General features: G+C 46.8%; 1 protein-coding gene and 2 long non-coding RNA genes across 3 annotated transcripts in view; all 3 read right to left on the bottom strand.

The window, feature by feature from the left end:
- Positions 1-27,430, bottom strand: part of grid2 (glutamate receptor, ionotropic, delta 2) — a 287,411-nt gene that overhangs the window by 138,235 nt on the left and 121,746 nt on the right. The window lies entirely within an intron of this gene.
- LOC116221087 lies at positions 21,521-22,524 on the bottom strand. The gene is made up of 2 exons (XR_004164013.1): positions 22,340-22,524; positions 21,521-22,258 (listed from the first exon to the last, which is right to left on the bottom strand). It is a non-coding gene; the product is annotated as an uncharacterized LOC116221087 (long non-coding RNA).
- Positions 25,071-26,074, bottom strand: LOC116221086. Its single transcript, XR_004164012.1, has 2 exons — positions 25,890-26,074; positions 25,071-25,808 (listed from the first exon to the last, which is right to left on the bottom strand). It is a non-coding gene; the product is annotated as an uncharacterized LOC116221086 (long non-coding RNA).

Raw genomic sequence — 27,430 nt, 5'->3', positions numbered from 1 at the left:
GTGCTTTCATGGAAAGAGAGTGAGAGAGAAGAGGATGGCAAATAGGAACTCCTTCCTTTGCCTCCAACCAAATCCAACAGGGGTCTTTGGTTATGGAGCAAAATGACCCTCCAGAGGAGATGTAACCTCCGTCAACCTTTTCCGAAGGTGCCGCATTTCATCGCGCACACCACGTTTAGCACACACAGAGACTCGCAGTTCGCCGACAGCTCATCTGATAACCTTCCAGCCCGGCACTACTCCGCCCCGCCCCACAGCCCACAGCTGTCAGCTTCGCCACGGTCTCACGTCTGTCACCATTCAAAACATCATCGTCTCAGACTCCGAGATGACGCACAGTGAGTGTGGGTGTGTTTTTTTTTCCTCTTCCTCTTCCTTTCGAGGGTGTAGTTGTTGCTGCTGTCGTTGCTTCGCCACGGAACAGAAAGTCACAGATGGAGCAAGCAAGCACTCCAGGGCGAAATGAGAACTGGGTTTTTTTTTTTTTCTTGAGCAGAAGAAGAGGGACAGACAGACAGAGAGAGAGAGAGACAGAAAGAGTAGCAGGAGAGAGGAAGGGAACTGATCTAATTAGCTGCTCGCTGCTGAGCGTGAAGGAAAGGATCCAGCCAGAAGAGTAACACAGTGCTAAATGGGAAGAGAGAGCGGGGATCCACACCCAGATGTGAAGGGAGGGCCCTGGAAACGAAGCCTGGGTTGTCATGAAGCACGATTTACAAAAATAGTACATACACGTCTACACAAAGCACAGGAATATGTTAAAGGAACACAGATCTACCGCATGTACCACATTTAAGTAGCTGTGACCCTACTGAACCAGACTTTTTCTCAATTGGGCCTATCACTTCTAAGTTCCGAGGATCAGCGCTTCTGGTGTATCCTGTGGCCGGATCGATGCGGCAGATTGCTTTGTCCTCAGCTTACGCACAGAACCTGGAGGGGGCCTGAAGACACTGCTGCGAATACAGTACAGAGAGACTGTTTACTTTGACACGCATTGCTTTCCGATAATCGCTGACACCGCTTGTAATTAACTTGCGAATTCCCAACTGCAGTCGGTGGTCTTCTCCTTCCAGAGGAGATAATAAACCTCTCCTTTCACACATCTCTTCTCTCCCATCTCTTTCTCCAACTCTCTATTTCTCTCTCTCTCTCTCTCTCTCTCTCAGTTCAATTCAGAACTTGCTGCACTCACATAACAAAAATAAATTGGTACTGCCAAGATACCAAGTAGAAAATAATTGTCTAAATTACCTGTAGATTACAGATTAACACTTTGATTAACTTTAAAGACTACAGGCATAACTATGAATCTCTCTTCTTCCTTCTCCCCCTCCTCCCCTCTCTCTTTCTCCCTCTGTCTCCTACGCCTGTAGATCAGAAGCTGTGATCACAAAGTCAGAGCAGAGTACCAACGATTCTCCTCCCAGCTGAGCAGGTGGAGTCAGACTCTCTCAGTCGCCAAACACTCCCCCCCCCACCACCCAGAGTCCCCGCCTGAGATCCTCGGAGCATTCCATCCGGTCTTCTATCCTGCCGTCACACACAGCAGCCCCAACCGCCACCAACCGGCAGAGCTCTACCACAGTTCTACCACAGCACTCCCAGCAGCTCGCTCCTGGGCTATCCCTCGACGGCAGCTGTTACTTGGTCAGCCCCCGCGCCGAGAACTAGCGGGGCGAGAGACCCGATCTGTCGGTACAGGCTTTTCTGTCGGAGGGGAGCCTTGTTTTTAAGGGGTTTGTTTTCGGAGCTCCCAGTGTGACGCCTGAACACAGTAAACAAAACACGGCAGAAGCCCGTGCTGGAGGAGGATGGTTGCACCACTGTGCTTAAAACAGCCCACCTCGGATGGATCAACAGTCACCACCACCACCACACCTACTCTAACCCCAGCATCCAGACACCATACAAGCTCTGATCTCGGTGTGATAGCCTTGCCTCTCAGCACCTCATTGGCCTGTGCTAGGTGAGCCATAGGCTTATAGAGGAATGCAACTGTGGAATGAGCTGTGTGAATGGATGGGAACCAGAGAGTTGCAGTGGGGAGAGGCAGCGCAGTTCTATTCTACATCTCACACGACTTATTGATCTGGCAGGTCGATCACAAGGCCTTCTCTTTCACACGAAGCCCCCTTTTAAACATGTTAATAATGAGCAGGACAACAGAGACAAAAACACAAAGGTTTGACTTCATTTATAAAAAAAACAGCTACACATGACAACGGTGAAAAATATCTCCACATTAACCAAGTAGAATGCAGCTCCTCATGACTGAGAAGTCACTGACTCTGTCTGGCACAAGATGAAAGTGGATAGCAGTTGAATCCCGAGTCAGTGGTTCTCCATGCTGCAGCTATGTAAAAGCGTCCCGACTGCTGCTGCCAACTGCGACAGACGTGTCGGCAACACATACGTCTGCACCGTGGCTAATGCTGGTTAACAAAGCGCTGCACTAAGCTTTTTAGCACCGCTCACATTCCCGGCTGTGCCACACAAACTGCGGTTATGTAAGGACTCCAAAAAATCTGAGGGTGGGAGTTGGGGTGACGTGGGAGGGGGGCAACGGAAGACAAGGGTATGGGATGGAGGGGAAGGGAGGGGTGACGGAAACTGCTTATTTTTGGCTCCCATTCTGACTCAAGGACCTCCCAGCACCCATGGCGGCCAACACTGACGCCTCAGCATCGTGACAGGAGGGAGCACACTGTTTGCGCTGCCGAAAAATGTTCACACCCTGAAGTTAATTTTCTTTGACAGACGATCGCAGCGTGGTCGCGCCGATGCCTCGGCACACAGGCGCATGGCACAGCGCTTGATGAATATTTACCAGTGCTCTACCCCCACCCCCAACTCTATCTGTGCCGGAGAAGCGGTGCTCCACGTGGAGGCATGCTACCTCCATAATTCAAATATGCACGCAGAGCGTTCGCAAATGCCGGGAGTGGAAATTAAGTAAACAACGCTACATCTTACTAATTCATCACCACAGTCCCCGAGTCCAAATATGATGGCGTGAGCGGCGAGCAGAGTTAAAATAAAAAAAAAACATTGACAGACACGAGCGAGATGGAGGATGTGGAAGACGTGACTCATTCATTCATTACTCTGCCGTGTTCTGTGTGTCTGGCCACGGCAGAGAGGTGCCTGAGTGCCAAGCACAACTGTGAGCTCCCAGTTAGTGGAAAGACAGGGATTTTTTTTCTCTTTCAAGTCCTGAAACAGCTGCGGCTCTTCAAGAACATGCTGGTCTCAACTCATCTTCCTTCTTTTCTTTTCTCGTTCTCTCTCAGTCTCTCTCTCCTGTCCTTTTCTATTGCTCTCTCCATTTCTTTGCTGAAAGCTCACCCGATTCCCACTGTTGTGGCTTTGTGAGGGCCCAGACAGATGCTAGGTTTACCGCCTTAATTCTACTCCCTGTCAGCATTCCAACCTCTCTGATACTTCAACACTGATTCCAATTTAAAAGAGACTGTGATCCAATTTAGAGGGGGAACTGGCAAGTTCCCAGCGCAAGCGCTGTTGAGAGGGCCTTGTAGTGCGAGAGTCTGCCGCACATGTTGCTGGGGGGATACGCATACCCACACAAACTTGCATGGTGATATTTAATCAAGTACCAATTAGGTAGAAAGGAGTGGTGTACGGCGTGATTACTTAAGCACTACCACAAGGAGCGTGTATGAGTCTCTCCTTCTCTCAATCTGGTGTTCGTCCCTATGCAATCCACACACCCCCACCCCCAACCACACACACACACACACACACACACACACACACACACACACACACACACACACACACACACACACAATCACCATCCTTCCCCTAGGATTCTGACTAACACAATGAGTAGCAGCAAAGGCAACAGAGAAGCCAAAACATTTAAAAATGACACTTGTGTGGCAGTAATAATGTTACAACAGAGGGCACCTTTAAAACACAATGCAGCAGGGAGGCCCAGAGAAAATAACAGAGGAAAACATGAAATGGTGCTGAAAATCAATGCCACTCTTATGTAAAGGCTAAGTGGGCATAGCTGGGCAAAAATAACTTTGAAAAGAAAGACTGATTTGTCTCTATACACACACCCACACAGTGGCACACGCAGGGCTGCTTGTTCATGCAGGACGTCATGTCCAATGCTGTATCACTTTGACCAACAGCACAAATGCCATTATTGATGGGAATCCCTCGGGGACTATCTTAATTATGCATTGGTGCGGTGATCAATAAACAATTTCCCCAGTTGGTCACTAAAGAACGATATTATTTAAACTAAATGTCAGTTATTGATCAGGACTATAGGCCTGTATGATACTGACAACTTATAGACACACAACAAAGACATTGGTGATTGGTGAATCAAAGTAGTAATCTCAGCTGAACTGCTACCACAATTACGAAGCATAGTCGACGATAGAACGTGCAGAAAAAAAAACAGCTAGTCTATCTACTGTCAATACCAGGGAATGTTGTATTTTCTGAATCTGCCTCATAAGCTAATGGAAATATATGACCTGTCATTTGGGTTTTGGCATCATTTTAGAAGGGACTTGCATCACTGCTTCAATTACCCAGCAGACCTGGTTCTTGCACCCCGCTGATGAAACACTTAGCTGACAGTGATTTACATACAATCCCAGCAGCTTGCTCTACCGAATATCTCAGACTTGGGGGCAGAAAAAAAGAGAAAAAAAAAAACATAGCATGCTCTTTGCCAGTGCCAAAGTCAAACTCCCCCCTGACACCATTAGTACCAACACTACTAGCACCTCAACCCACCACCATCACCCAACATCAAGCTCTCTGTCGTAGGACACGGCATAGAGAGGAGGGCACATACACACACACACACACACACACACAATGCCCAGTCCCACTCCACCAGCTAAATCGGCCCTGTAGGAGTACCAGAGAGGGGATGACCTTTAAAATGCTTATTATGGCTTCCGTACCGTGGGGATCGACATCCAGTACGCCCCCCCCCCCCACACACACACACACACAAACACACACACACACACTCTCATTTACCTCCTCCGTCCCTCCCCTTTACACACTCTTTTCTCGTTCTCTTACTTATGTGTGTGCGTGACATTTAGCATAAGCGCGTTGCCTGGAAGATGCAGATGCCGGCAGTAAATATGGGCGTTTAAGTGTAGAGTAAACAGAATTGGCATACAGGTACTGAAAGGGAAATAACAGGAGAGAGAGGGTTGAGTAGTACGAGAAGAAGAGTCTTGGAGGGAAGACGGAGAAGAGAGAGAGAGAAGAAGAGAAAGAGAGGCCATAGTTGCCATGGAAACACTAATTCAATTCTAAGGCCGGCCATGGGGGGGGAAAGGAAAAAAAAGTCCTTATCAGAGTTGACTTTTCTTCTCCCTTTAAACCAACAACTTGCATGAATAGACAATGTTGTGCTTGCAACACCCTCCTTCTCTCCACGCTGTAGATGACTTCTACATCCTCTCTCCCCCCACCCCCAACTTCTCAAGGTGTCATGGGTTTTCAGGGTTCAAAGGACATGCTGCTAAATAGGAAAACTGTCTTCAACAATGGAGGCTGCTTCAGAAAAAAATTATCTTTATTAGTCTCTCATATTTACTAATTGGTCTCGTTACATCTCTCTGTTTGTTCAGCAGAGGAGCTGTGATATTTCACAAATTAATTACACACACTGTCGTTTCTGTTATTATCATGAGAGTAGGGCTTGCCTGAGTTTGGGGTGAGTGGGGGGCACGCTGCTGACTTGTGTCTTTCTGTGTGAGCTTATGTGTAATCTACTCCATACTGCATGCATGCGTGTGTGTGTGTGTGCGTGTGTGTGTGTGAGTGAGAGTGTGAATAGATCTGAGGGCATGCATCCAGGGCAGAAGGGCGAGCATTACATTATGTGATGCTCAGTGACGCATAGCTTGTGCCTGCACCATAACACCACGGGACTCAAGCAGGGATGTGTCACAGAACACAGGTATGGAACACATACTCCCTCTCATCCCCCCCCCCCCCCCCCCCCCCCCCGTCTCTTTTCCCCCTCTTACACAGTTCCTCTCTCTCGGTCTCACTCTCTCTCTCTCTCTGCAGTCCCTGCCTGCAAAATCCCATGAGGGGAGTGGGGTGGCAGTCTCTCCAGCCCTTTCATTCGGAACAAAAAACATCTGTTCTCGGAGGCAGAAACCATCGGAACGGAGGGAAAATGACAAATAATAGAGACCAGAGCGGCAGAGACGGAAGAGTGGAGAGGAGAGGAGAGGAAGACTGCAGCAGCACAAGCTGAGGATAGGGAGGGAACTGCGGCGAGGGAGACACAGCAGAAGAAGAGAGAGAGGGAGGGAGAGAGGAAGAAAAATGAGTGGGGGGAAAGGAGGAGGAGGAGGAGGAGGAGCAGCGTGAGTGGGGAGCAACAAACAGAAATAGAGAGCAGATGGGAGGGAGACAGAGAGGCAGAGGAAGAGAATCACGAGTGGGAGAGAGAGAGAGAGAGAAAGAGAAAGAGAGAGAAGAGAGAGAGGAGAGAGAGAGAGAGAGAGAGAGAGAAAAAGGGATATAGAGACAGAGAGGGAGAGGAAGAGAATCACGAGTGGGAGAGAGAGAGAGAGAAAGGGATGTAGAGACAGAGAGGGAGAGGAAGAGAATCACGAGTGGGAGAGAGAGAGAGAAGGGGATGTAGAGACAGAGAGGGAGAGAGAGGGAGTCAAAGAGAAGCAAAGCAGGCACTGGGAGGGTGGTACTTGGAGTCTTTGTTTCCCCACGAGTGACTGGGCTGCGTTTTGACTGCTAAACAGCCCCCTGTCAAGACGGCCAAAGGGAAAGGTCTCATTGACCTATTATAACAAGATCTGCTGACACATGAAAGGTCAGGTGAGTAGGGGTTTATCTCTGTCAGACACACAAATACCCCCCATCCACACACACATTTTCACAAACAAACAGAAGTCATAATCAGAAGCAGCACAAACACTGGCACACAACCCCAAGTTGAAAACCCATTAAAACACTAACATTAATGACATTAAGAAATTCTCACCACCAAATGCGCTATGTTCATAATGACTCATCGTCTTTTCAGTGTTCAGAGCAAGAAAGCAGTTGTCCATTTCAAGTTGTATCCAAGTTGTGCGCCTCAAGAGCTAAATCATGTTTCTGGCTACTCCCCAAAGCACAATTACAGGGAAACATTCTTCTTGCCATGGGAATAAATATGATCTTAAATTGGTCTTTTAAATCACAGACAAGATTTCCAATCCAATTAGGAAATAACAACATCTTGACATCACTCACAGAAAAGACATTTAAAGATTTGGATATCATTGATACTCTATTACTCTGACTTGGCAAGGGACACAAATTAGTCTATTTGTGCTGATATTTCAATGCTTCATGGCCATGGCGTGAAATGGACTGTCGCTAAGAGTTAACGGCAGAGGTAGAGAGAATAACAAGTTACATTTGTCTGAAATAGCTTTAAGTATTGTTACACTACCTCTGGGGTAAAACAGCAGCGATTTTACAAAGCTAAGGCTCAGCAGTGAGTCTGGATATGCTAGCTTGGCAACAAGAGGCATGGAACTAATGCCAGGGCTTTGGCCATAGGAACCATCCATTTAGAACTAGTAATGGCAGTTTGACCTTAAGTTAAGACTCAGTGTGTGGAGGAAAGAAGCAGTTATACAAACAAGTCTGTTTTATTGATCAAAAGCGCAAATTAACATAGCGCAAGTGCTGGAACTGTGGCTAAGCGAGATAATGGACTTTACGGCGTTCGTGCAGCAGAAAATACTGCACTTCTGAGGTGTAATGGCCACTCCGCTTCGTGCCGTAACCACATTACCACCTTGAACGTGCACTATGTTCTGCAACCCAACGCCCTGTTGTCCATTATCCCTTCCATAGTTAATATACATAAGCCCTGAAGGGACCAGCATAGGTCATAAGAATATGCCATAGTCAATAAGTCAATGATATTATACCTAGTTCTAATTGTTACTTTTATTTGGACTTAACTAGCATGTAAACAGTTCCAGGGTGAATATACTTGATTTTGACCAGGGGAGTGAGGTGCGACATTGGTCTCACCTCCCCCCCCCAGGTCGAGACAAAGAACCCTGCATGCATGGCCCATTTGAATAGACGGTAACACCCCTTAATGTCAGTGTATTTAACAGACTGTTCCCCAAGGAACAAGTCAGATATACTGAGGTGAAGTTCTGTGAGGGAGGATGGATCTGAAAGTCTCTGTCTCACAAATGGTCGGCCGCCATTCTTCAAGAATAAACCTGAATCCTGACTGATCAAACCTAAGACTGAATCTTCAATATATGGTATAAAACTAATTACCATCAGCCCTAACATTTATACACAAAAAAAGCCTTCTGTCGTGTCAGTCTTGTTTGTGCACCGTCTCCCCTGGCATGAGCCCCCTTCTAAGCAAATCGATCAGCCACATAACAAACAGTCATCCGGTCGGTACAGGAGCATATTTATTTCACTCATTTCAATCATTCGATAATCAATCAGGCAGCTTGTTTGCAAAAAAGCGCAATGGAAATGGGAAAAGAAAAATCCAGCTGAGTAATTGTGTAGTTAAAGATTATCCTTATCCACAGTCAAGCTGATAAACGTGGCCTTCTTGCCTGTATGCCACTACCACGATTGTGTGCCTATCTTTCATTTGGCCCCCTGAATGAGCTCTCCGTCTGTCCACACACACCTTAATTTCTCATCAGTAGAGCTTAAATAAAGGCAAACTCTGAAATGAGCACCGGGCACCAAAAAAAAAGAGAGAGAAAGAGTGAGCGAGACAAAGAAAGGATAGCGAAAAGCCTTTCAAAATGCCCACGCAACAATTTCTGTGGTGCCTTGTTAGAAAAGAGATGAGGTGTGGCAAAGTCATTTTGTCCTCTGAGACACAAAAGCACACACAACCTCACACAGCCAGACACAGCCACACACACACAGACCAGGAGGAAGCATTACAACTTTATTTTTTTCGCTCTGATAAGTGACCCTCTTTGATCCCTTCCACTCCCCCTGCAGTTTTGCATTTCCTCTGGACCCGCACAGTCACTGGATAAAGAAGCCCACCACACTTAAGCCCTTGGTCTCAAATCAAACTGGACCACATATCAAGCTCTCTTTAGCATCACAATGTGCTGCTTTTGTACCACTGCTGGACTGTACTCTCGGTTAAAAAGGCAATTTTAATTAAACTCTCGCTGCACATCTTAAACCAAAAGAAACTATTAGGGAACATAAAGCAAGTGCTTTTTCAAAATGGAAGGCTTCCGAATGAAGCATAGCCCTTGTACTTGAATTCCCTTATGAAAAGTGCTGTCAAATGGTAAAGTGTAATTTATCTTTATGGTTCAGCATTAGCCAAAGCACTACTGGCTATGCCAATGATGTATCCACAGATAAGGATGTATTTAGGTCATGTATTGATATATACAATACAACTCTAAGTCATTTATTTGATCAATCACATGTATTGGCTGATCCAATGGAGCAGTTTAGCAATACACTGTATATATAAGACTGTTTTCAATCCAGGGCTTTTCCGTATAGTTTCTGAGGTTGGGTATTGTAGTTGTGATGATACATGATGTATTCTCAAGCTAACATTGTTCAGAGGGGACCAACTACTACCAGTGGTATTGCTGAATACATGGAAGTCTGCTGGAAATCTTTACAGTGAGATTTGTCTTCTCACCAAGCTAGGATTTCTGCTCCATTTCATCATACTTCAGACGTCCAGGGTGTGGGCAGAGAGCCTCCACACTCTCTCTCACACACACACACACACACACACACACACACACATTTCTCCCATCTTGGTCCCTTTAGCGGCTAACTGATATGGCCTGTCAGAAAGAATTGTCCCCCCACGTTCCCCCAGTCCCTTTCCTCCCACTCCCCCACCCCCTGCCACATGTGACACTCTGAGGTGTAGTACACACTCACAAACCCAGACACTCTGCGCCCTTGCTGGCGTAAACTTGACAGATTTTGAGAGACTTTCATAACTTCACTTTATCATCCTGAAATCTGATTTGTAGACCGGTAGCAAGGCTGTTCTCTCCCCTCCTACTCAACCCTGCAACCCTTTTTTTGTTTTACTTTTACAGACTGAGGTTTGGCCTGCTTCTGTCAATCGGAAGGGGTGAGATGCCTGTGATATTTTCAAAAGCGGCTTTTAAATGTCTTGACCGAGCTGGGTGAGCTTGAGAGAGTGGCCTCATCGCACCTCGGTTCTGTCGCAGTGATTACACAGCCAAGGAGGACCGTGACAAAAAGAACACGGCAGAGAATGTTCTGGAATGGTATTTGTCTGGCCATCCTTCATACCACCATCTCACAAGGCCAGAGATTTAAAAAAAAAAAAAAAAAAAAAAAAGACGGAGCTGAGCGCACATTAGCATGCGCTGGCTAAGAGCTCGCGGCCAACGACAAACACACGCTAGCACACTCGTCAACATTCAGATGAGTGCGTCAAATGTGGCTCTCAGAGATGGAAGCTGACAGCTGACCAAGCATCAAGGTGACAGAAATAGACAGCAAGGATGGGGAGCGGGGCAGCGAGGGGTTCAAACAATAAACGCCTATGCAAATAATATGGCCCTGGCGCCAGCACAAGAGGGAGCAGACAATCGTCTCATGAATAATGCAAACCCTCCACAGACTGGGCTCCCACTGAGGCTTGCATAGCACAGTGCTTCTGCGAATAGAACATCTAAGAACTCTTTGCAGCTCTTGTCTTCTGACAATAGAGTCTGGATGACATACATGAGCAAAGAGAGCTTTAGAGCTTAAGCATGTAACTGCATTCAACTCATCTGCTTGAGTCGAAGCAAGTTTGGGCAAACAAGTACGCAATGCACACATCTCCACATTTTGTATCCAAAAGTGGGCAGAACACATTTAACCCTGAAGTACTTATGAACATATTCATGGTCATGGTCGATGCTGACTCGCTAGCCTCTAAGTCTGCTAGCAGCTACTGCTCCACTACTCAGTCACTCACGGTGATGATCCTTCATTTAAAAAAAAGGGAAACACGCTCATCACTCAAAGAACAGGTGGATTTCAGCGGGTGCGTGTGTGTGCGTGGAACGGAGTAATTGAAAAAAAGTGTCACGCCTGCTAAAAAGATGTACTGTGTAACATGAAGACGACAGTCCACAATCTGCGTAATTGACTGCAATTCAGCTCTTCATTCCAGCCATTCTCTCATCGCTGACATGATTTATATCTGGCCCTCTGATCATCCGTAACTGTGGCAATGCAGCTTTGGCTCGCCACAGAAATAATGATATATAGACGAGAGACGGAGAGAGATGGAGAAAGAGAGAGAGAGAGAAACACAACGCACAGAGTCGACAGTGGCATCGCTCGGCACACATGAATGTTTAATGGGTATTTAAACAAGTCAATTTCATGCAAATGTGACCACTGCTTGCCATGGCAGAATTTATAAACAGCAGCAGACACAGGCGGCGGAAGAATGCATGTGTGTGGTTTAGTGTTGTTTGATTATTAGAGTGGAGCCTCCTTCTCGCCAGTGAATAACTCACCAGCCGGTGCGGGCTGCAAATCCGCCACTGTTTCTCCGGCGCCATAAACAGCCACTGAAGAGTTAGGGCTGCTCGTTTTATACGTCTCACTCATGCGCTCCCCAGTCATTCTTTCTCCACAAAATGGTTGCTTTCTCTTTCTCTCAGTGTATCCTTTCTCTGTCTCTGTCTCTCACTCTCAGTCTCAATGCCAATCCGTGCAGCTTGTATATAAAACCTGTCGGCGTTGTGTGTTATGTGATATTTTATTAGAAGCTATTGTAGTAGTTTATTTTATCCTAACATATGCACTGTGCTTTGAACCCCCTTTGTGAAGCAATATACAAGAACTTCAGAGTGTGTGTGTGTGTGTGTGTGTGTGTGTGTGTGTGTGTGTGTGTGTGTGTGTGTGTGTGTGTGTGTGCCAGTGTCAGTCACTGTCACAGAGAGGGGAACAGGTGTAGTAATTATGAAATGAGGCAAGGCTAATAACCTGCCCTTTCTGTCAGTAACACCGGCAGAAAATTAGACAGAACAAAAGAACATGAAAAGAAAAGAGCCCCGCCCCCATCTTCTTCTCTGTATGTATGCTGAAACAAACAATGAATTCCTATTTCCTGTCAGTCACGTAGAGCCACCTCATAGCTGCCTCTCCAATGAAACCAAACTTTCGAGCAGCCAATTTACATTGTGTCTTTACACCACCCTCCCAACTGTCACTCATGGCCCTTGGTAACACTTTCTCACCCCCTTTTTTGCCCCTGTAGGAACGCCACGTCCCAAACCCATTTATCTTCCCCTTATTATTATTTTTATCATTCAACAAAATCAAATGGAGGGTTTTAGTGTGTAACAATTGACTGGGCAGGCAGTTCTTTATAAGATGGAGGGAGGGAGGCTTAAATGGCTTTTTTATAAGGGGAGGGTGAGGGATGATGGACAGAGCCTTCTAGAATCTGATTCCTTGAACCGTTAAATAGCTGAGTTTGAGTCAGGGCCCGTGGAGGGAGAGATAAGGAGGCAGGGGATAGGGGAAGATGCCCAGATACAGATGCAGGAGAAATGCTAAAGAGAAGCAGAATACCAGGTGTGGCACTTCACAGACACACACCTTGTCTGTAAGAGTATTAACTTTCCTACCACAACCATTTATCCTGTCTTGTAATCTGTCTCTTTAAACAATCCATACAGCTTAGGCTATTTTAATGCAATTAAAGGACTGCCAACATGTTGCTTAGCCAAATGATTCTAGAAATAGTTCTATCTCCACAGGACATAATTAATTTCTCATGATACCATCAAGGATATTGCCGCAATGGCAAGCCTTATCTAAATTACACTAAGTGGGTGTATTTTCAGAATGCGGATGTCGTAAAACTACAAATATACAATAATCAAAACTATCTTTAAAACTCAGTGTCAATCATGTATGTCAGTGACGTTTTTTAATGAGATTTTTGTGGGCATTCTGACACATGTATGCTGTATATCATTAAAATAAACATCATTGATCCACCACACAGATGCAGAGATGCTGTGCAATTGCTACCATGGGAGACTGCTGAAATCTCTGCGATCGAGCAGCACAATCTAAACCTTATCTTCGATGAACCATGACTGGAATCTATGATTAGCCTCAAAGTTACATTCTTAACCTTTTTTCTCCCGTGCCTGTCATGGGAATCGGTCCGATCGAACACAGATCGCAATCGCTTACTTTATTTTTCTAATAACGGACAGTTGTTTGTGTGTGTGTGTCTGGAGGGGGAGGTAGGCGTCATTGGATTGTCCCTGCCTCTCTGACCTGGAGGAATCCCACACAACTTACTGCTACACACCTGATGCATATGGTGCCTCTTTGTGGACCCATGTATTGTGAGCTCTCTATCTCTTTCTCTCTCACTTTTCTTTCTCTCTCCCCCTCTCTATCTTTCTCTCGCTCTATGTGCTTCTTTGTCATAGCAATTAGATGTGTGCACAGAAGAGCCGCAACCCCGCAAAGCCCAACCCCGAGTCACTTTTGACCTGCTCTGCTTTGTTGCCAGTGCTGCATGTGTCCTGTAGCCTACGTGCTCACCTTACTACTGGTGCCGTGACCTGCGCTGCGCTGCTCTCCGCAGTGCTTCACGGGCGCAGCTGTTGTTGGATGCCGCCTCCCCTCGTAGTAAAAGCTTGGTGACGCTCTCCAACAGTCCCCGTAATGGACTCTCCAGAGATAAATCTCGCCCTTTCCAGTCACATCGCTCAAAGCGGGTGACAGGGCCGCTCGAATCCCCCTGACACATACCTCAGCCAGTCGAGTTGGGACGAAGTCAGCGCTGGGGATTCATTCTCATATTTCGCTCAATCAATCAGTAAGTGGGTGTCATTTATCTGGTCCGATAGACTTCGCCGGCCCCCCTTTGGGAGCTCGATGGAAATTAAAAGGAATGAAATGTGGTGTTTATTATGATCTCAGACAAAGGCTTTTATGGCTCTGCATTTCGGGCTGTTTTCCCATCTGAGAGGCACTGCAGAAGGGCATTTATCAGTCATCCCTCTCTCCTGAATACATCTAGAGAGAGGTAAGGGTTTTTCTCCCCTCTTTTTCCACAAAAACTCTTTTTCATCATGGAAAACCTGTGGTATCTGTAGAATATGATTAGCAGGAGAGCCGCAGGGATTCAGGGCTCCTTCTTAAGTTCTTAATTGAATAGTTGGCGAATTACGATCACACACTTGAAGGTAATTACAAAGAGCCATGTCTCTGGTGAGAACATGTTTCCATAGATTACCTTCATGATATACTTCAAGTAAATTACCCTTGTGGTTGTTCAACGTAAATTGCTTATGTGAAGCACAAATTAAGGGACAGACTTTAATTATATCAAGTTTTCAATGTGAGTTTAAAAGGTGTGCTTCAATTTGACCTTCTTTTTTTCTAACTTTAAACAACTCCATTACAATTTTAATGTTAAACGGCAATTTGAAGAGAAAATAAAGAAGGGAACTTAGGACCGTTGTGATTATGAACTGACAATTATGAAGAATATTGTGTATGTTTGAGTTGGCCACCACATGACAAGGATGCCAAAAACTTGCTATGACTAGGCTATGCTCTTGTTAGATATTTGCAGGTTTCACATACCAAGTCACATCAACTGATCCCCAAACTTAGCCTTAGACACCAGGGGTTTGGAGCCATTAGACTTGATTCTTAGCCTTTTTTCTACAGCCACAACAAGATGGTTGGAGCCAGGCATATTAGCGTTTAGATGGCCATGGTCAGATAAACCACCATTGCCTGGCATTCACACCTCCCTTACACACCCCCACCTAATTACCTATTGTCCACACTCTCTTACCCCACGGAAAGAGTGACACATTTACATCATCAGATCGCCCCAAAGGCTTCCTGCCGAGACGAACACCTGTGGGTAATCCTTTATGCCATTGTTTAGTATGTTAATTCTGTAGCCCCATAAGAGATATGTTCTAACTCAGAAGGCCGGAAGAGAGAGAAGACGTCCATAAAAGACCACGAGGGGTACTCTAATGACTTGTATCCGTAAGAGGCTAAACTTTGTTGGTATAAACCTATTCTTTCGCTAAGCTGCTATACCGAGTCCTCTTACTCTCTATAAGCTTACTTGAACCCAGGAAACAACTTTGGCGTTCCATTAAAGATTCACCAGGAACAGACTCTTTCACTGTGTAGGTAATAACGTATAGTGAGTTGATCATTATTCAAAAATAAGCCTTGGCTGTGTGTTACCCTGTTTATCAAACGGCCACCTAGATGGCTTTTATTTTTGTATGAGTGCCTTCATTCTAATGTACAGATCAGCTGCCTGTTATTCTGGAATGACACACCCCTGAATGCCTTGATGAGAATCACATATTCCACGGAGCTGTCTAACATGTGACCGTTAATGCGTTAATGTTGAGGGGTCCAAATAAACAGAACTAGTATAGTGGTTGTGGTAGAGGCAAAAATATCCATGATGCAATACTGAGTTGTTTGTGAGTCCAACCTTTCCATATACTGGGTCTCCTTAAATTGTGTTAATCTGTTTGTAACATGATTGACATGAACACAGGTGGATTTAATTATCATGTTGCATTAGTCTGTCATTAGGCTGAACTATGATATTAGCATTAGAAAAAGACTGGCATGAAAGACTACAATCACAAGTTACCATTAGGTGCTGTTGTTATAGTTACCATTATCCAGAATATTTATTTAGAACGGTGATTAACCTTTCGGTAAGATCTATTTTTATAGTGTCCTAATTTGCTAAAATAATAAACATCTGACAGATAATCAGAAAACAACAGTGGTATAATACGTCCCCTGCATTCAAATGACTGACAAAAGGTTTTAAATATTTGAGCTCAACAGCTAATCAAATTACACACTTCCCTTCATTCTGGAATAGTGTTTGGCTTGGTCCAAGCCACTTCATTAGTTTCCCGTTTACGGACCCAGGACTGTGCAGGAACACTGGATGGACAGCTAGAGGAACGTAGGAGGAATTCCACTAAATTCAATGAAAAGTGTAATAGATTATAATCAGGAACTACACCTGAAAGGGTCAGTCACCTTTGAATTAACAATATATCAAAAGATTTATTCAGAGGTGGCTGACCCTTAATAACATACTGCATTTGTAGGGGAAGAAAAATTCAAACCATATCTGAATTCATAGCAGTAGTCGGTACAAATGGATTTTTTACCTCACCTTTGTCTCTCAGACCACTGAACCATTTACCAGTGCCACCAGGATAATGTGTGCAGCCAGCTCACCACAGACAGGCTTATTTAGCAACCGATGAACAGCGGACGGCACATGATCTTATTCCATCTGTGATGCAAGTCTGAGAGACAAAATATTTGAAAATTCAAAAAGGATATGGTAATGTGAGTAGATGCTCACTGTCCATCGGCACTCCTGTGACTCTACTGCTCCAATCTAAAGTCATTGGTATTAAAGTTGATGGATATAAACAAAAATGCACTTCTTACACTGACCTCCGACTAGGAAAAGTACAATGGAACACCACACAAAGTCAGAGTTCCTGCTTTTAAATCTGGGGCAAATCCATCTACCCCGACTTTTAAATCAGAACTCGGAAATTTCAAGTCGTAAATATCAATATCAAGTTGTCTGGAACGCAGCATAAATGTGAAGTAGTGCTGCACTGTAGCATTATAGCACTGGATCTCACTATTTATTCAATCACAGTCAAAATATCAGATGGATAAAGACGGGAATAAAACAAATTCAGCTACTTCTCTTTAACTTGTTTGCACTGCTACATGTCTTAAGGTTGCTCAAATTGCACAAGCGGAGTTGCTCGACGTCATTAATCCAGTTAGGCCATCTGGCTTCTACTGTTTTTGTTTTTCTCACGAAAGAGTCACAGTGGTGGTCCAAATTGGATTTTTTTTGTTTTTTTGACAAATATCCAGCAGCCACTTTTACAAGCTCAATGACTTTCAGCTAAAACTGGCATAGCTAGAGCGAGAGTGCAAGCACAGTCAGTTTGTTCCTTTTCTACAGCACTGTACACAAACCGCTGTGAGAACCACCTAAATCTAAAGTTACTCCAACTCCCACTGAAAAGTGTATCCAGAGACCCAAAATCGATCGGTCACCTCTGCACATAGTTAACCTTCAGAGGAAGACAATCTGTGCCAAAGCAACTTCTGGCAGGCTGAAGTAGTTCTCCCACTATGAGGGAAATGGGAGTACTTTACGGTGCCCTCTCTCTCTCTCTCTCTCTCTCTCTCTCTCTCTCTCTCTCTCTCTCTCTTTCACCCTCTCATGTACTTTTGGAAGTCTCTCTTCCGCTCCTTGAAGTGGGCTGGGACACTGTGGCCTGGTTGAAAAAGACAGGCTACATCTCTGTTGTGAAGAAGCCATATTTTTGTCCACACAGCAACACAAAGGGAAAAAACAACAACAGAAAAATCAATTGCCACAAAACATTTGGGTTTTCAGTAGATGTCATCCTCCAAGTTCTTTTCACAAGCAAAGTCTCTGGGTTTTGGTTTCTGATTATGATGATTCTCAGGCTTTTGAGTACGACATTGATAAGATCTGACTGCTGTTCAAAGAACAGCGTATCATAAAAAGCCCATCTCGTCACAGCAGATGGTGGGGGAAGTACAATCCTGAGAGGACCCTAACTCTGAGTACTGTATGCTGAGGACAGGTCTGTCGCACAGTCACATCCCAGGAAAAGCAACAGAGGCCAAGCCCAACAACATGGCCATCTGCGTCTCCTGTGAACTCGCTTACACTGAAATTCTTCCATAATAGCAGCTGCTTAAGTGAGAGTGTAGGGAACACTGTAGGAGATCCAGAGACCCTGCATGACAGAGATAACAGTAGTGGAGCCTGCTTAACCTGATAGGAAAACAAAGACTGGCAGGTACGAGGTGGTGTGGGGGGTCAGGGCTGTAAAGGTGTTCTTTCCCAGCATCTCGACAGAGCACAAACACACTTCTGTTCATTTTCCGAACGGAGCAGACCCTCACGTGTGGGGGGGGGGGGGGGGGGGGGGGGGGGGTCCTTCGAAGAGATCAGTGTGAGAACCCTTTGCCAAGGCACCTTACTGTCACTGATCAGTTCCCCTGGCAGCCTGCCTGTACACACACACACGCACATACACATACTCTCATACACTCAAACACTTGCCTGACATTCTTCCCTCAAGTTCATGCATAATAAATGAAGACCTATTTAGAGGCATCAGAAATCCAATAAGCAGACAAATTAAAATAAATGAGCGGGGATAACTTTCTGTGCTTAATAATTCAAGAGTTACGGCGTACAAAGAGGAATAATGTAAGTTTGATCTTTTCCGAATCTGTAACATAGCCAATTTGAACATCTGCTAGCTCATGCCAGATTTGGTCTTTATTCATGGCCAGAGTTGGATTATGAGCATCTGTTTCCGCAACCCGATGGGTCACGAGAACGAGATGAGAGAGAGAAAGAGAAACACTCGTTAATGCAGAACAAGATGGCAGCCCACTCACAAGGGACACAGAAGCACCCTGTTTTGGACCCACCTTCCAGACTTATCACACTAAGCCTGGGGAACAAGTTTAATTTGATTTTCTGTCGAACTCCCCCCCCAAATTTCTCCCCGTATTACACAGGAGTAACAATTTTGCACGTTGTGAACTCCCCATTGGACCCACGTGGATGTCTTGTGTGTGTGCCAACCACCAGCACCGGAATAATCAATGCACAATGAAACACTTTAGGGGCTCTCTGGCTGACTTTGCTATTCTGTGCACGGTTAAAGTTTCACATGTTAAAGTGCACACATTCCACTGCTGATTTGCCTTGATTGAATTAAGCCTGGAACCCCTGCCAGGTGACATTTTGGTGAGCGCACCCCGGATGCCGAAAACAGATGTCTCTGACAGGTGCTCCTCGAATCGAATGTGCTATTTCCTGCGAAGGTATTCAGGTGTTCAAGACTCCGTAAATTGGCCAAAACCAGATGTACATACACCGTCAGCTGTCAGAGAGAGAGTGTGTCTTCTGCGTTTTTACCAACTGGAAAATAGTAGAAGTTGTCATCAGTGTCTCTGTGAAGATGCAAATTACAGGTGCAAATCACAAATGGAAATGTTTTGAAATTGCAGATATTTTTAACGTGCAATGTTCACATAATATTAAACCTAGTCTAAAAACAACTACAGGAAGGTCACTACCCTCAATTATGTAGAAAGCAATGCAATGAAGTCTGGTAATGTGATAAAGGTAATAACAAACTTGGTGCAGGAGTGCACTTTGTAATGAAATGTCCAACCTTTTCTGTGTTCATTATACTAATCACATAGGTGTGTTGTGGTGGGAACAGTCACTCTACTCTCTTCTCTGTCTGTTTAAGAGTAAGGATAGTCTAGACAAAGTGACCCCCTAAGTTGGAGCTGCATCCGAGATCTCAGACAAGACAGGCACATCCATGAGAATGATTTCAAAATTGTGCCACAATACGACAGTAAAAACTATCTGCAACAATAAACCTTTTTCGTGCTAGTATTCCACTGTGCGCTGACACAAATGCTACGAAAACTGCTACAAGACAGACATAAATAAGCAAATGCCTACAGAGACAATCGCTGTACACACATTCCATATGAGAAGTCACAAAGTCATTTTCCAAAATGCGAGGACAAGGAGAGGGAGGAGCGCTGTGGCTTAAACATGCCAAACAAACTGACAGCAGATGGCTGGAGAATGGGAAGACCACGGGAGCGCTCACTCTCGCAGGGCCGGATAATCCCATTATTTGGCGTTAATTCTTATTTTTCTCTTCTCAGATTCAACACAGGTTTACACTACAACAGCAGGGGTGTGATAAACGAGGCAGAGGAGGCAGGACTATGTCTGGGCTTTGGATGGTAATGATGACAGTCGTAAGGGGGGGAATAAAAAGTGCAGTTTCATGTCACTGCGCTGATTTATGGGTCCTGGAGCTCAGGTGAGGGGGGAGGGGGGCAGGGGAGTGCATGCATACTTTGGAGATAGTGAAAGATGTACTCTACATGTATACACACAGACACACACACACACACACCCTCACTCATGTACGCACACACACACACACACAGTCACTCTCTCACTCATGTACACACACACACACACACACACTCTCTCACCCTTGCATACATACACACACACACACACACACACACACACACACGCACACACTCACTCAAGTACATACACACACACACTCACCCACTTATGTACACACAAACACACACACACACACTCATTCACTCACTCACTCACTTATGTACACACACACTCACTCACTCACTCACGTAACATAGCATAGCTCAGTATAGTATAGTATAGAATACTGTGACCACTATGGAGGTACAGTGCAACATATTGAGTACACTAACATTAGTAAGTACGATTTTTTGCACTTAGAGCAAGGGTTTAGGTTAAAGGGTAAGGTTGAGTGAGAAGATCATAGAAGCTGTTCTGCTCTTTGGACTAGGGCGTTATACTGTACTACACCTTGAAATGTACTTCATGGTTTGGTCATCATATCACAAGGGCTATGCAATATGAAACGCTACTGAACTATGTATAGCCTTTTCAGATATGTGTGATCCATGTCCAATTCCATTCCTTTCAGATCTTCCAAACAGAGAGGGTCTGTGACCACTGTAGGGGGTATTGTGGGGGTTAATGTGTGTGCACATAAAATGTTCTCAGCATCAGTGACACACACACGCACACACTCACTCACGTACATACACTGTTTCATCTTCAGGGCTCTAATGGCCTGACAGCCGACCCTTGAGTTGTATCACAACAACAAGCAGACTTTGAGTTGATGCCAGTGAACATGGCACCTCACCAGCTAATTCCTCACTATTTAATTAATAATGAATTACACCTAATGAGTTGGCGCAGGAAACTGAGAGCTTTGACAGGGTGCAGATCATCTTCAGAGATTGTGTCTCTTTTGTCTTTACTTCCCCTCCAGCCCCTACATTGGCCAGTTTGACTGTTTGAACGGCGAGAAAAAGGAAAATAATTACGTGGCTAGCCACAGGGTGTCATTCCAGGAGACCGTGGAAAAAAACAGTCTACATTTGAAAGCAAACATCTGAGAGACATGAATCAAATGAATCTCTAATCCAGATCAATACATGCCTTTTTGATGTTGATACTTCGATGTTCATCTTCAAGGTTCTAGTTTTTTTCCATTTGGCAAATGCTAAAAATCAAAAATGCTAAATAGAAGTTATATAAACAATAAAAAATAGATCATTTGACTGCAATATTGACTACAATATGACAATGGATAATGTAGAACTGGGATTGACAGTTGTATGTGTAGCGCCCCCTAGTGTACAGCTGACTACGCCACCCCTTGATCTCAATTTGTCTGTGCTAAGGCCAGAGCAAGGGGAACTCTGTCTCAATAATCCGTACAGACACAGGTTCTTTAGAAAAGTATAAAAATAGTCTTTATTAATACATGGTATTAAAAGTGTTGGTTTGGGTTGGTCAACAGTAAAATAAATAACAAGGGAATACAGTGGGGGATCGCCAAGCTAACGGCACAGGAGCCAGAGAAGACAATGAGAACCACAACTAGAAGGGTTAGGGTCCCAATCACACGTGATCACTGTCTATAGACACACTGCAACTAAATGTCACTCTGATAAACTTAATTTAAGGACTTAAGACTTCATGCTTCACAGCAACTTCCTGTCACACGTCTAAGCTACACATTAAGTGCAAGAGGGGGAACTAGGGAGATTGCCTTCTCAAAAGGGCCCTGTATGTTACCCTGGCTCCACCACCACCGAGGCTGGCTACACGAGAGGGAAGGGGGGACAAAACATAGGAATAAAAGAAGAAACCACTCTAGCCTGTGATGTACAATAACTGCACTCTCACTACAATACTCGTTACAATCAACAGGCTAGAGGAAAAACAAACCAAAATCTAGTTAAGCACTAATCACCACCACAATCATACGTGTAGAGAACAGCAACTAACAATTCCCATTGCCGTTAAACACGTCTGCCGCTCACGTTAGTCAGTGAGGAACACTGCGTTTGTAGCAGGTACCCCACGGCAGCCACAATACCCAGCGGGTGCTTGCATAGGGAAATGGTCCCGCAAACACTGGTAAAACACGGTTGGGTCAGCGTCTGCTCCCACACACACACGCTATTAAAACAAACATTCCTTAGATTGCTAACCGCAGTGAAATTAGCATCAAGAACGAAACGCGTCAACAGACCTACTCACAGCAAGACCGCACCCACAGCATGGCTTCCTCACACCGGTGCCGGCAGCAGAGTGACAACATACCGTGTAAGGACCCCCAGGTGTCTATATATACGCCTGCCTCCAAAGCATTTAGATGGCCTACCAGATACCCACTCCACCCCCCAATTAGTGACGTGATTGGCACTAGGAAGAGGGCGCTCAGGGCAGAGAGAGGCTAAGGGACCTAGTCCTAGCCTGGTGCACAGGCTACAATCCACCCCCTCCAAATGAATCGGCGACCCGACGATGGCAATTCACCCTCACCGTTCTGGGTCTCCGCCCTCTGACAGTGACTCCTCTCCATTCCTGGTGGAAACAGATGGAGGGAGCTGGTAGGGGTTGGAATGCTGACCTGCTGTCGATCTGGCTGAGCGCCGCAGGGCTTCGGCCTCCATTCCAGGAAGCTCTCATCCAGCACCTTGGAGGGGGAGATGGGGCCGGGGTCCTCCAGAGTGAGCCGCCTGGTGTAGGAGCTGGGCTCAGGGAAACGAGGCTGGTGCTTGGTGGCCTCCAGGCGTGAGATCTGCTCTCTGGCTTTACGTAGCTCCTTCAGCATGCAGTGCAGCTGGTTCTGCAGCTCCTGGCGGTTCAGCTTCTCCGTCTCAAAGTCCCTCACTAACAGCTGGACCTGTTGCTTCAGGATAGAAACCCTCTTCTGCTCATCATGATGGTTCAGCATGGACTTCTGAAGCAGGTTCACCTGCAGCAGTAGCTCGGACGCCCTCTTCCTCTCCTCCTCCAGGAGTGCATCAGTGTTCTCCAGCTCCTGCTGTTTCTCCTCATACCTCCCTCTGAGTCGGCACGCCTCCTCCTGCACCCTGATCACCTTCTCCCGCAGGCTGTCCGCTTCCCGCTCCGCCTTGGTCACCCTCTCCCTCTGCTCCAGCGCCTCCCGCCCGGCCAGCTGGCTACTCTGCCGCTCCACCTGGGCCTCCGTCTGCGCCCGTCCGGCCCTTTGCCTCAGCTCCTCCAGCTCCCGTTCCGCCCGCGACACCTTCTCCCTCAGTAACTCTGCGACCCGCCGAGCCTCCTGCAGTTGCTTTGTCTGCTGCTCCTGCAGTTTCTTTATCTGCTGCTCCTGCTGGGTGGCAGTGGAGGTCTTGCTCACCTCTGAATTACCCTCTTTGTTGTGCTGGTGGGTGGTTTGGTTGACCTGTTGCTCCAGCTCCTGTGTCCTGGCCAGCAGCCCCTGACTGTAGGCCTCCCGCTGCTGGTCATACACCAGCCAGTGCTGGTTCTTGTCCAAGGCATCCCTCAACTGGTCCTGTATCACGGCAACATCACCAGGGGGGGGCCTGTGCTGTGGGGACACGCTTCTCCAGGGCCTGACACCTTTCCGTCACTGAGGCCAACCTGTTTTTCAAGTTCTCCGGCTGGCTGCTTGAACTATGGCCAAGAGGCACAGACTGCTCTGTGGAATCTGGAAATGGGCGAGGGGCTGGTCTACGGTTCCTAGAAAGAGGGGCAGACTGACAGTACCGGGCTATATGTCCAGGTTGCTCACATTGAATACAGATAGGCTGACCATCGGGGGCACGCTTAAAGCGGCCCTCCCTATATGGCTGCGGGGCGCGAGATTTACCAATGGGCTGCCCTAGATGTTGGACCAGCATATCTAGTTGGGCTTGTTGTTTCAAAACTATTTCTTTTAACTCTGCCATCTCGGAGGGTTGAGCAGCGGTGGCTTCACACTGAGACATACAAGGTGCCTCACTTCTACGCCCCGGGGCGCTATGAGTCCAGTCACGACTTGTCTGTCCCTCCTCCACCCACCTAGTGGCTTCCCATCTTACATCTAGCAGAGAAGAACCCCCATTAGCCCGTACCATTCTTTTAAGTTCCCTTCTTAACATCGGATCCCGCACATGCTCACAAAATGTATCTCTTAGCAACATGTCTGGATTAGCAATTGAATCCTGTTTGGACCGTTTCACCTTTGCCATAAGGTCCATTAATGCATGGGAAAACTCAAACAATGACTCAGTTTCTTTTTGCTCCCGGTCAAAGAAGCGCTGCTGCCAATATACATATGATTTAGAACATCCATACACCTCTTTTAAGACTGAAGTCATTTCTATAGGGTTTTCTCTAACAGTAACGGGTCTATATTTGACCTCGTTTCGGGCTTCGCCCTCTAAGTGATCATACAAAAACATTGCCTTCTCCAGATCGGACATGTACCTTGACCTAATGCAGCTCGGTGCTTCTTCAGTCCACTCCTCAATAGAGAGAGTCCCAGCTGTTCGGGAGCCAGAGAACTTAGGGCACTGTCTCTCTCTGGGCAGATATAGTGCCTGTTCTCTTCGCACTGGCAGCGGACCACCCCCCCCAGCATCATCATCTCCTTGTGCACCTGACAGTCTATTGTTCTCAGCTTGTAGCTGTGCCACACGTTGCCGTAGCTGCTGCAGCTGCTGTGCCCCGGAACCTCCATCGTTGTCCTCCAGGTCACTCATGTTGCCAGTTGCTGTTCTCTACACTCAAACACACACACACACATACACACACACACACACACATACACACACACGGTGCTGCTCACTGTGACCAACCAACAACACTTTAAAGACTAACAAAAGCGTCCTGCCGACTACGCCAAAATGTAGCGCCCCCTAGTGTACAGCTGACTACGCCACCCCTTGATCTCAATTTGTCTGTGCTAAGGCCAGAGCAAGGGGAACTCTGTCTCAATAATCCGTACAGACACAGGTTCTTTAGAAAAGTATAAAAATAGTCTTTATTAATACATGGTATTAAAAGTGTTGGTTTGGGTTGGTCAACAGTAAAATAAATAACAAGGGAATACAGTGGGGGATCGCCAAGCTAACGGCACAGGAGCCAGAGAAGACAATGAGAACCACAACTAGAAGGGTTAGGGTCCCAATCACACGTGATCACTGTCTATAGACACACTGCAACTAAATGTCACTCTGATAAACTTAATTTAAGGACTTAAGACTTCATGCTTCACAGCAACTTCCTGTCACACGTCTAAGCTACACATTAAGTGCAAGAGGGGGAACTAGGGAGATTGCCTTCTCAAAAGGGCCCTGTATGTTACCCTGGCTCCACCACCACCGAGGCTGGCTACACGAGAGGGAAGGGGGGACAAAACATAGGAATAAAAGAAGAAACCACTCTAGCCTGTGATGTACAATAACTGCACTCTCACTACAATACTCGTTACAATCAACAGGCTAGAGGAAAAACAAACCAAAATCTAGTTAAGCACTAATCACCACCACAATCATACGTGTAGAGAACAGCAACTAACAATTCCCATTGCCGTTAAACACGTCTGCCGCTCACGTTAGTCAGTGAGGAACACTGCGTTTGTAGCAGGTACCCCACGGCAGCCACAATACCCAGCGGGTGCTTGCATAGGGAAATGGTCCCGCAAACACTGGTAAAACACGGTTGGGTCAGCGTCTGCTCCCACACACACACGCTATTAAAACAAACATTCCTTAGATTGCTAACCGCAGTGAAATTAGCATCAAGAACGAAACGCGTCAACAGACCTACTCACAGCAAGACCGCACCCACAGCATGGCTTCCTCACACCGGTGCCGGCAGCAGAGTGACAACATACCGTGTAAGGACCCCCAGGTGTCTATATATACGCCTGCCTCCAAAGCATTTAGATGGCCTACCAGATACCCACTCCACCCCCCAATTAGTGACGTGATTGGCACTAGGAAGAGGGCGCTCAGGGCAGAGAGAGGCTAAGGGACCTAGTCCTAGCCTGGTGCACAGGCTACAATCCACCCCCTCCAAATGAATCGGCGACCCGACGATGGCAATTCACCCTCACCGTTCTGGGTCTCCGCCCTCTGACAGTGACTCCTCTCCATTCCTGGTGGAAACAGATGGAGGGAGCTGGTAGGGGTTGGAATGCTGACCTGCTGTCGATCTGGCTGAGCGCCGCAGGGCTTCGGCCTCCATTCCAGGAAGCTCTCATCCAGCACCTTGGAGGGGGAGATGGGGCCGGGGTCCTCCAGAGTGAGCCGCCTGGTGTAGGAGCTGGGCTCAGGGAAACGAGGCTGGTGCTTGGTGGCCTCCAGGCGTGAGATCTGCTCTCTGGCTTTACGTAGCTCCTTCAGCATGCAGTGCAGCTGGTTCTGCAGCTCCTGGCGGTTCAGCTTCTCCGTCTCAAAGTCCCTCACTAACAGCTGGACCTGTTGCTTCAGGATAGAAACCCTCTTCTGCTCATCATGATGGTTCAGCATGGACTTCTGAAGCAGGTTCACCTGCAGCAGTAGCTCGGACGCCCTCTTCCTCTCCTCCTCCAGGAGTGCATCAGTGTTCTCCAGCTCCTGCTGTTTCTCCTCATACCTCCCTCTGAGTCGGCACGCCTCCTCCTGCACCCTGATCACCTTCTCCCGCAGGCTGTCCGCTTCCCGCTCCGCCTTGGTCACCCTCTCCCTCTGCTCCAGCGCCTCCCGCCCGGCCAGCTGGCTACTCTGCCGCTCCACCTGGGCCTCCGTCTGCGCCCGTCCGGCCCTTTGCCTCAGCTCCTCCAGCTCCCGTTCCGCCCGCGACACCTTCTCCCTCAGTAACTCTGCGACCCGCCGAGCCTCCTGCAGTTGCTTTGTCTGCTGCTCCTGCAGTTTCTTTATCTGCTGCTCCTGCTGGGTGGCAGTGGAGGTCTTGCTCACCTCTGAATTACCCTCTTTGTTGTGCTGGTGGGTGGTTTGGTTGACCTGTTGCTCCAGCTCCTGTGTCCTGGCCAGCAGCCCCTGACTGTAGGCCTCCCGCTGCTGGTCATACACCAGCCAGTGCTGGTTCTTGTCCAAGGCATCCCTCAACTGGTCCTGTATCACGGCAACATCACCAGGGGGGGGCCTGTGCTGTGGGGACACGCTTCTCCAGGGCCTGACACCTTTCCGTCACTGAGGCCAACCTGTTTTTCAAGTTCTCCGGCTGGCTGCTTGAACTATGGCCAAGAGGCACAGACTGCTCTGTGGAATCTGGAAATGGGCGAGGGGCTGGTCTACGGTTCCTAGAAAGAGGGGCAGACTGACAGTACCGGGCTATATGTCCAGGTTGCTCACATTGAATACAGATAGG

The sequence above is a fragment of the Clupea harengus genome, chromosome 7 (genome assembly GCF_900700415.2).
Source record: "Clupea harengus chromosome 7, Ch_v2.0.2, whole genome shotgun sequence".
Classification (NCBI taxonomy): Eukaryota; Metazoa; Chordata; class Actinopteri; order Clupeiformes; family Clupeidae; genus Clupea; species Clupea harengus.
The sequence above is the reverse complement of the archived record's forward strand: the minus strand, read 5'-3'. Positions and strand labels throughout refer to the sequence as shown.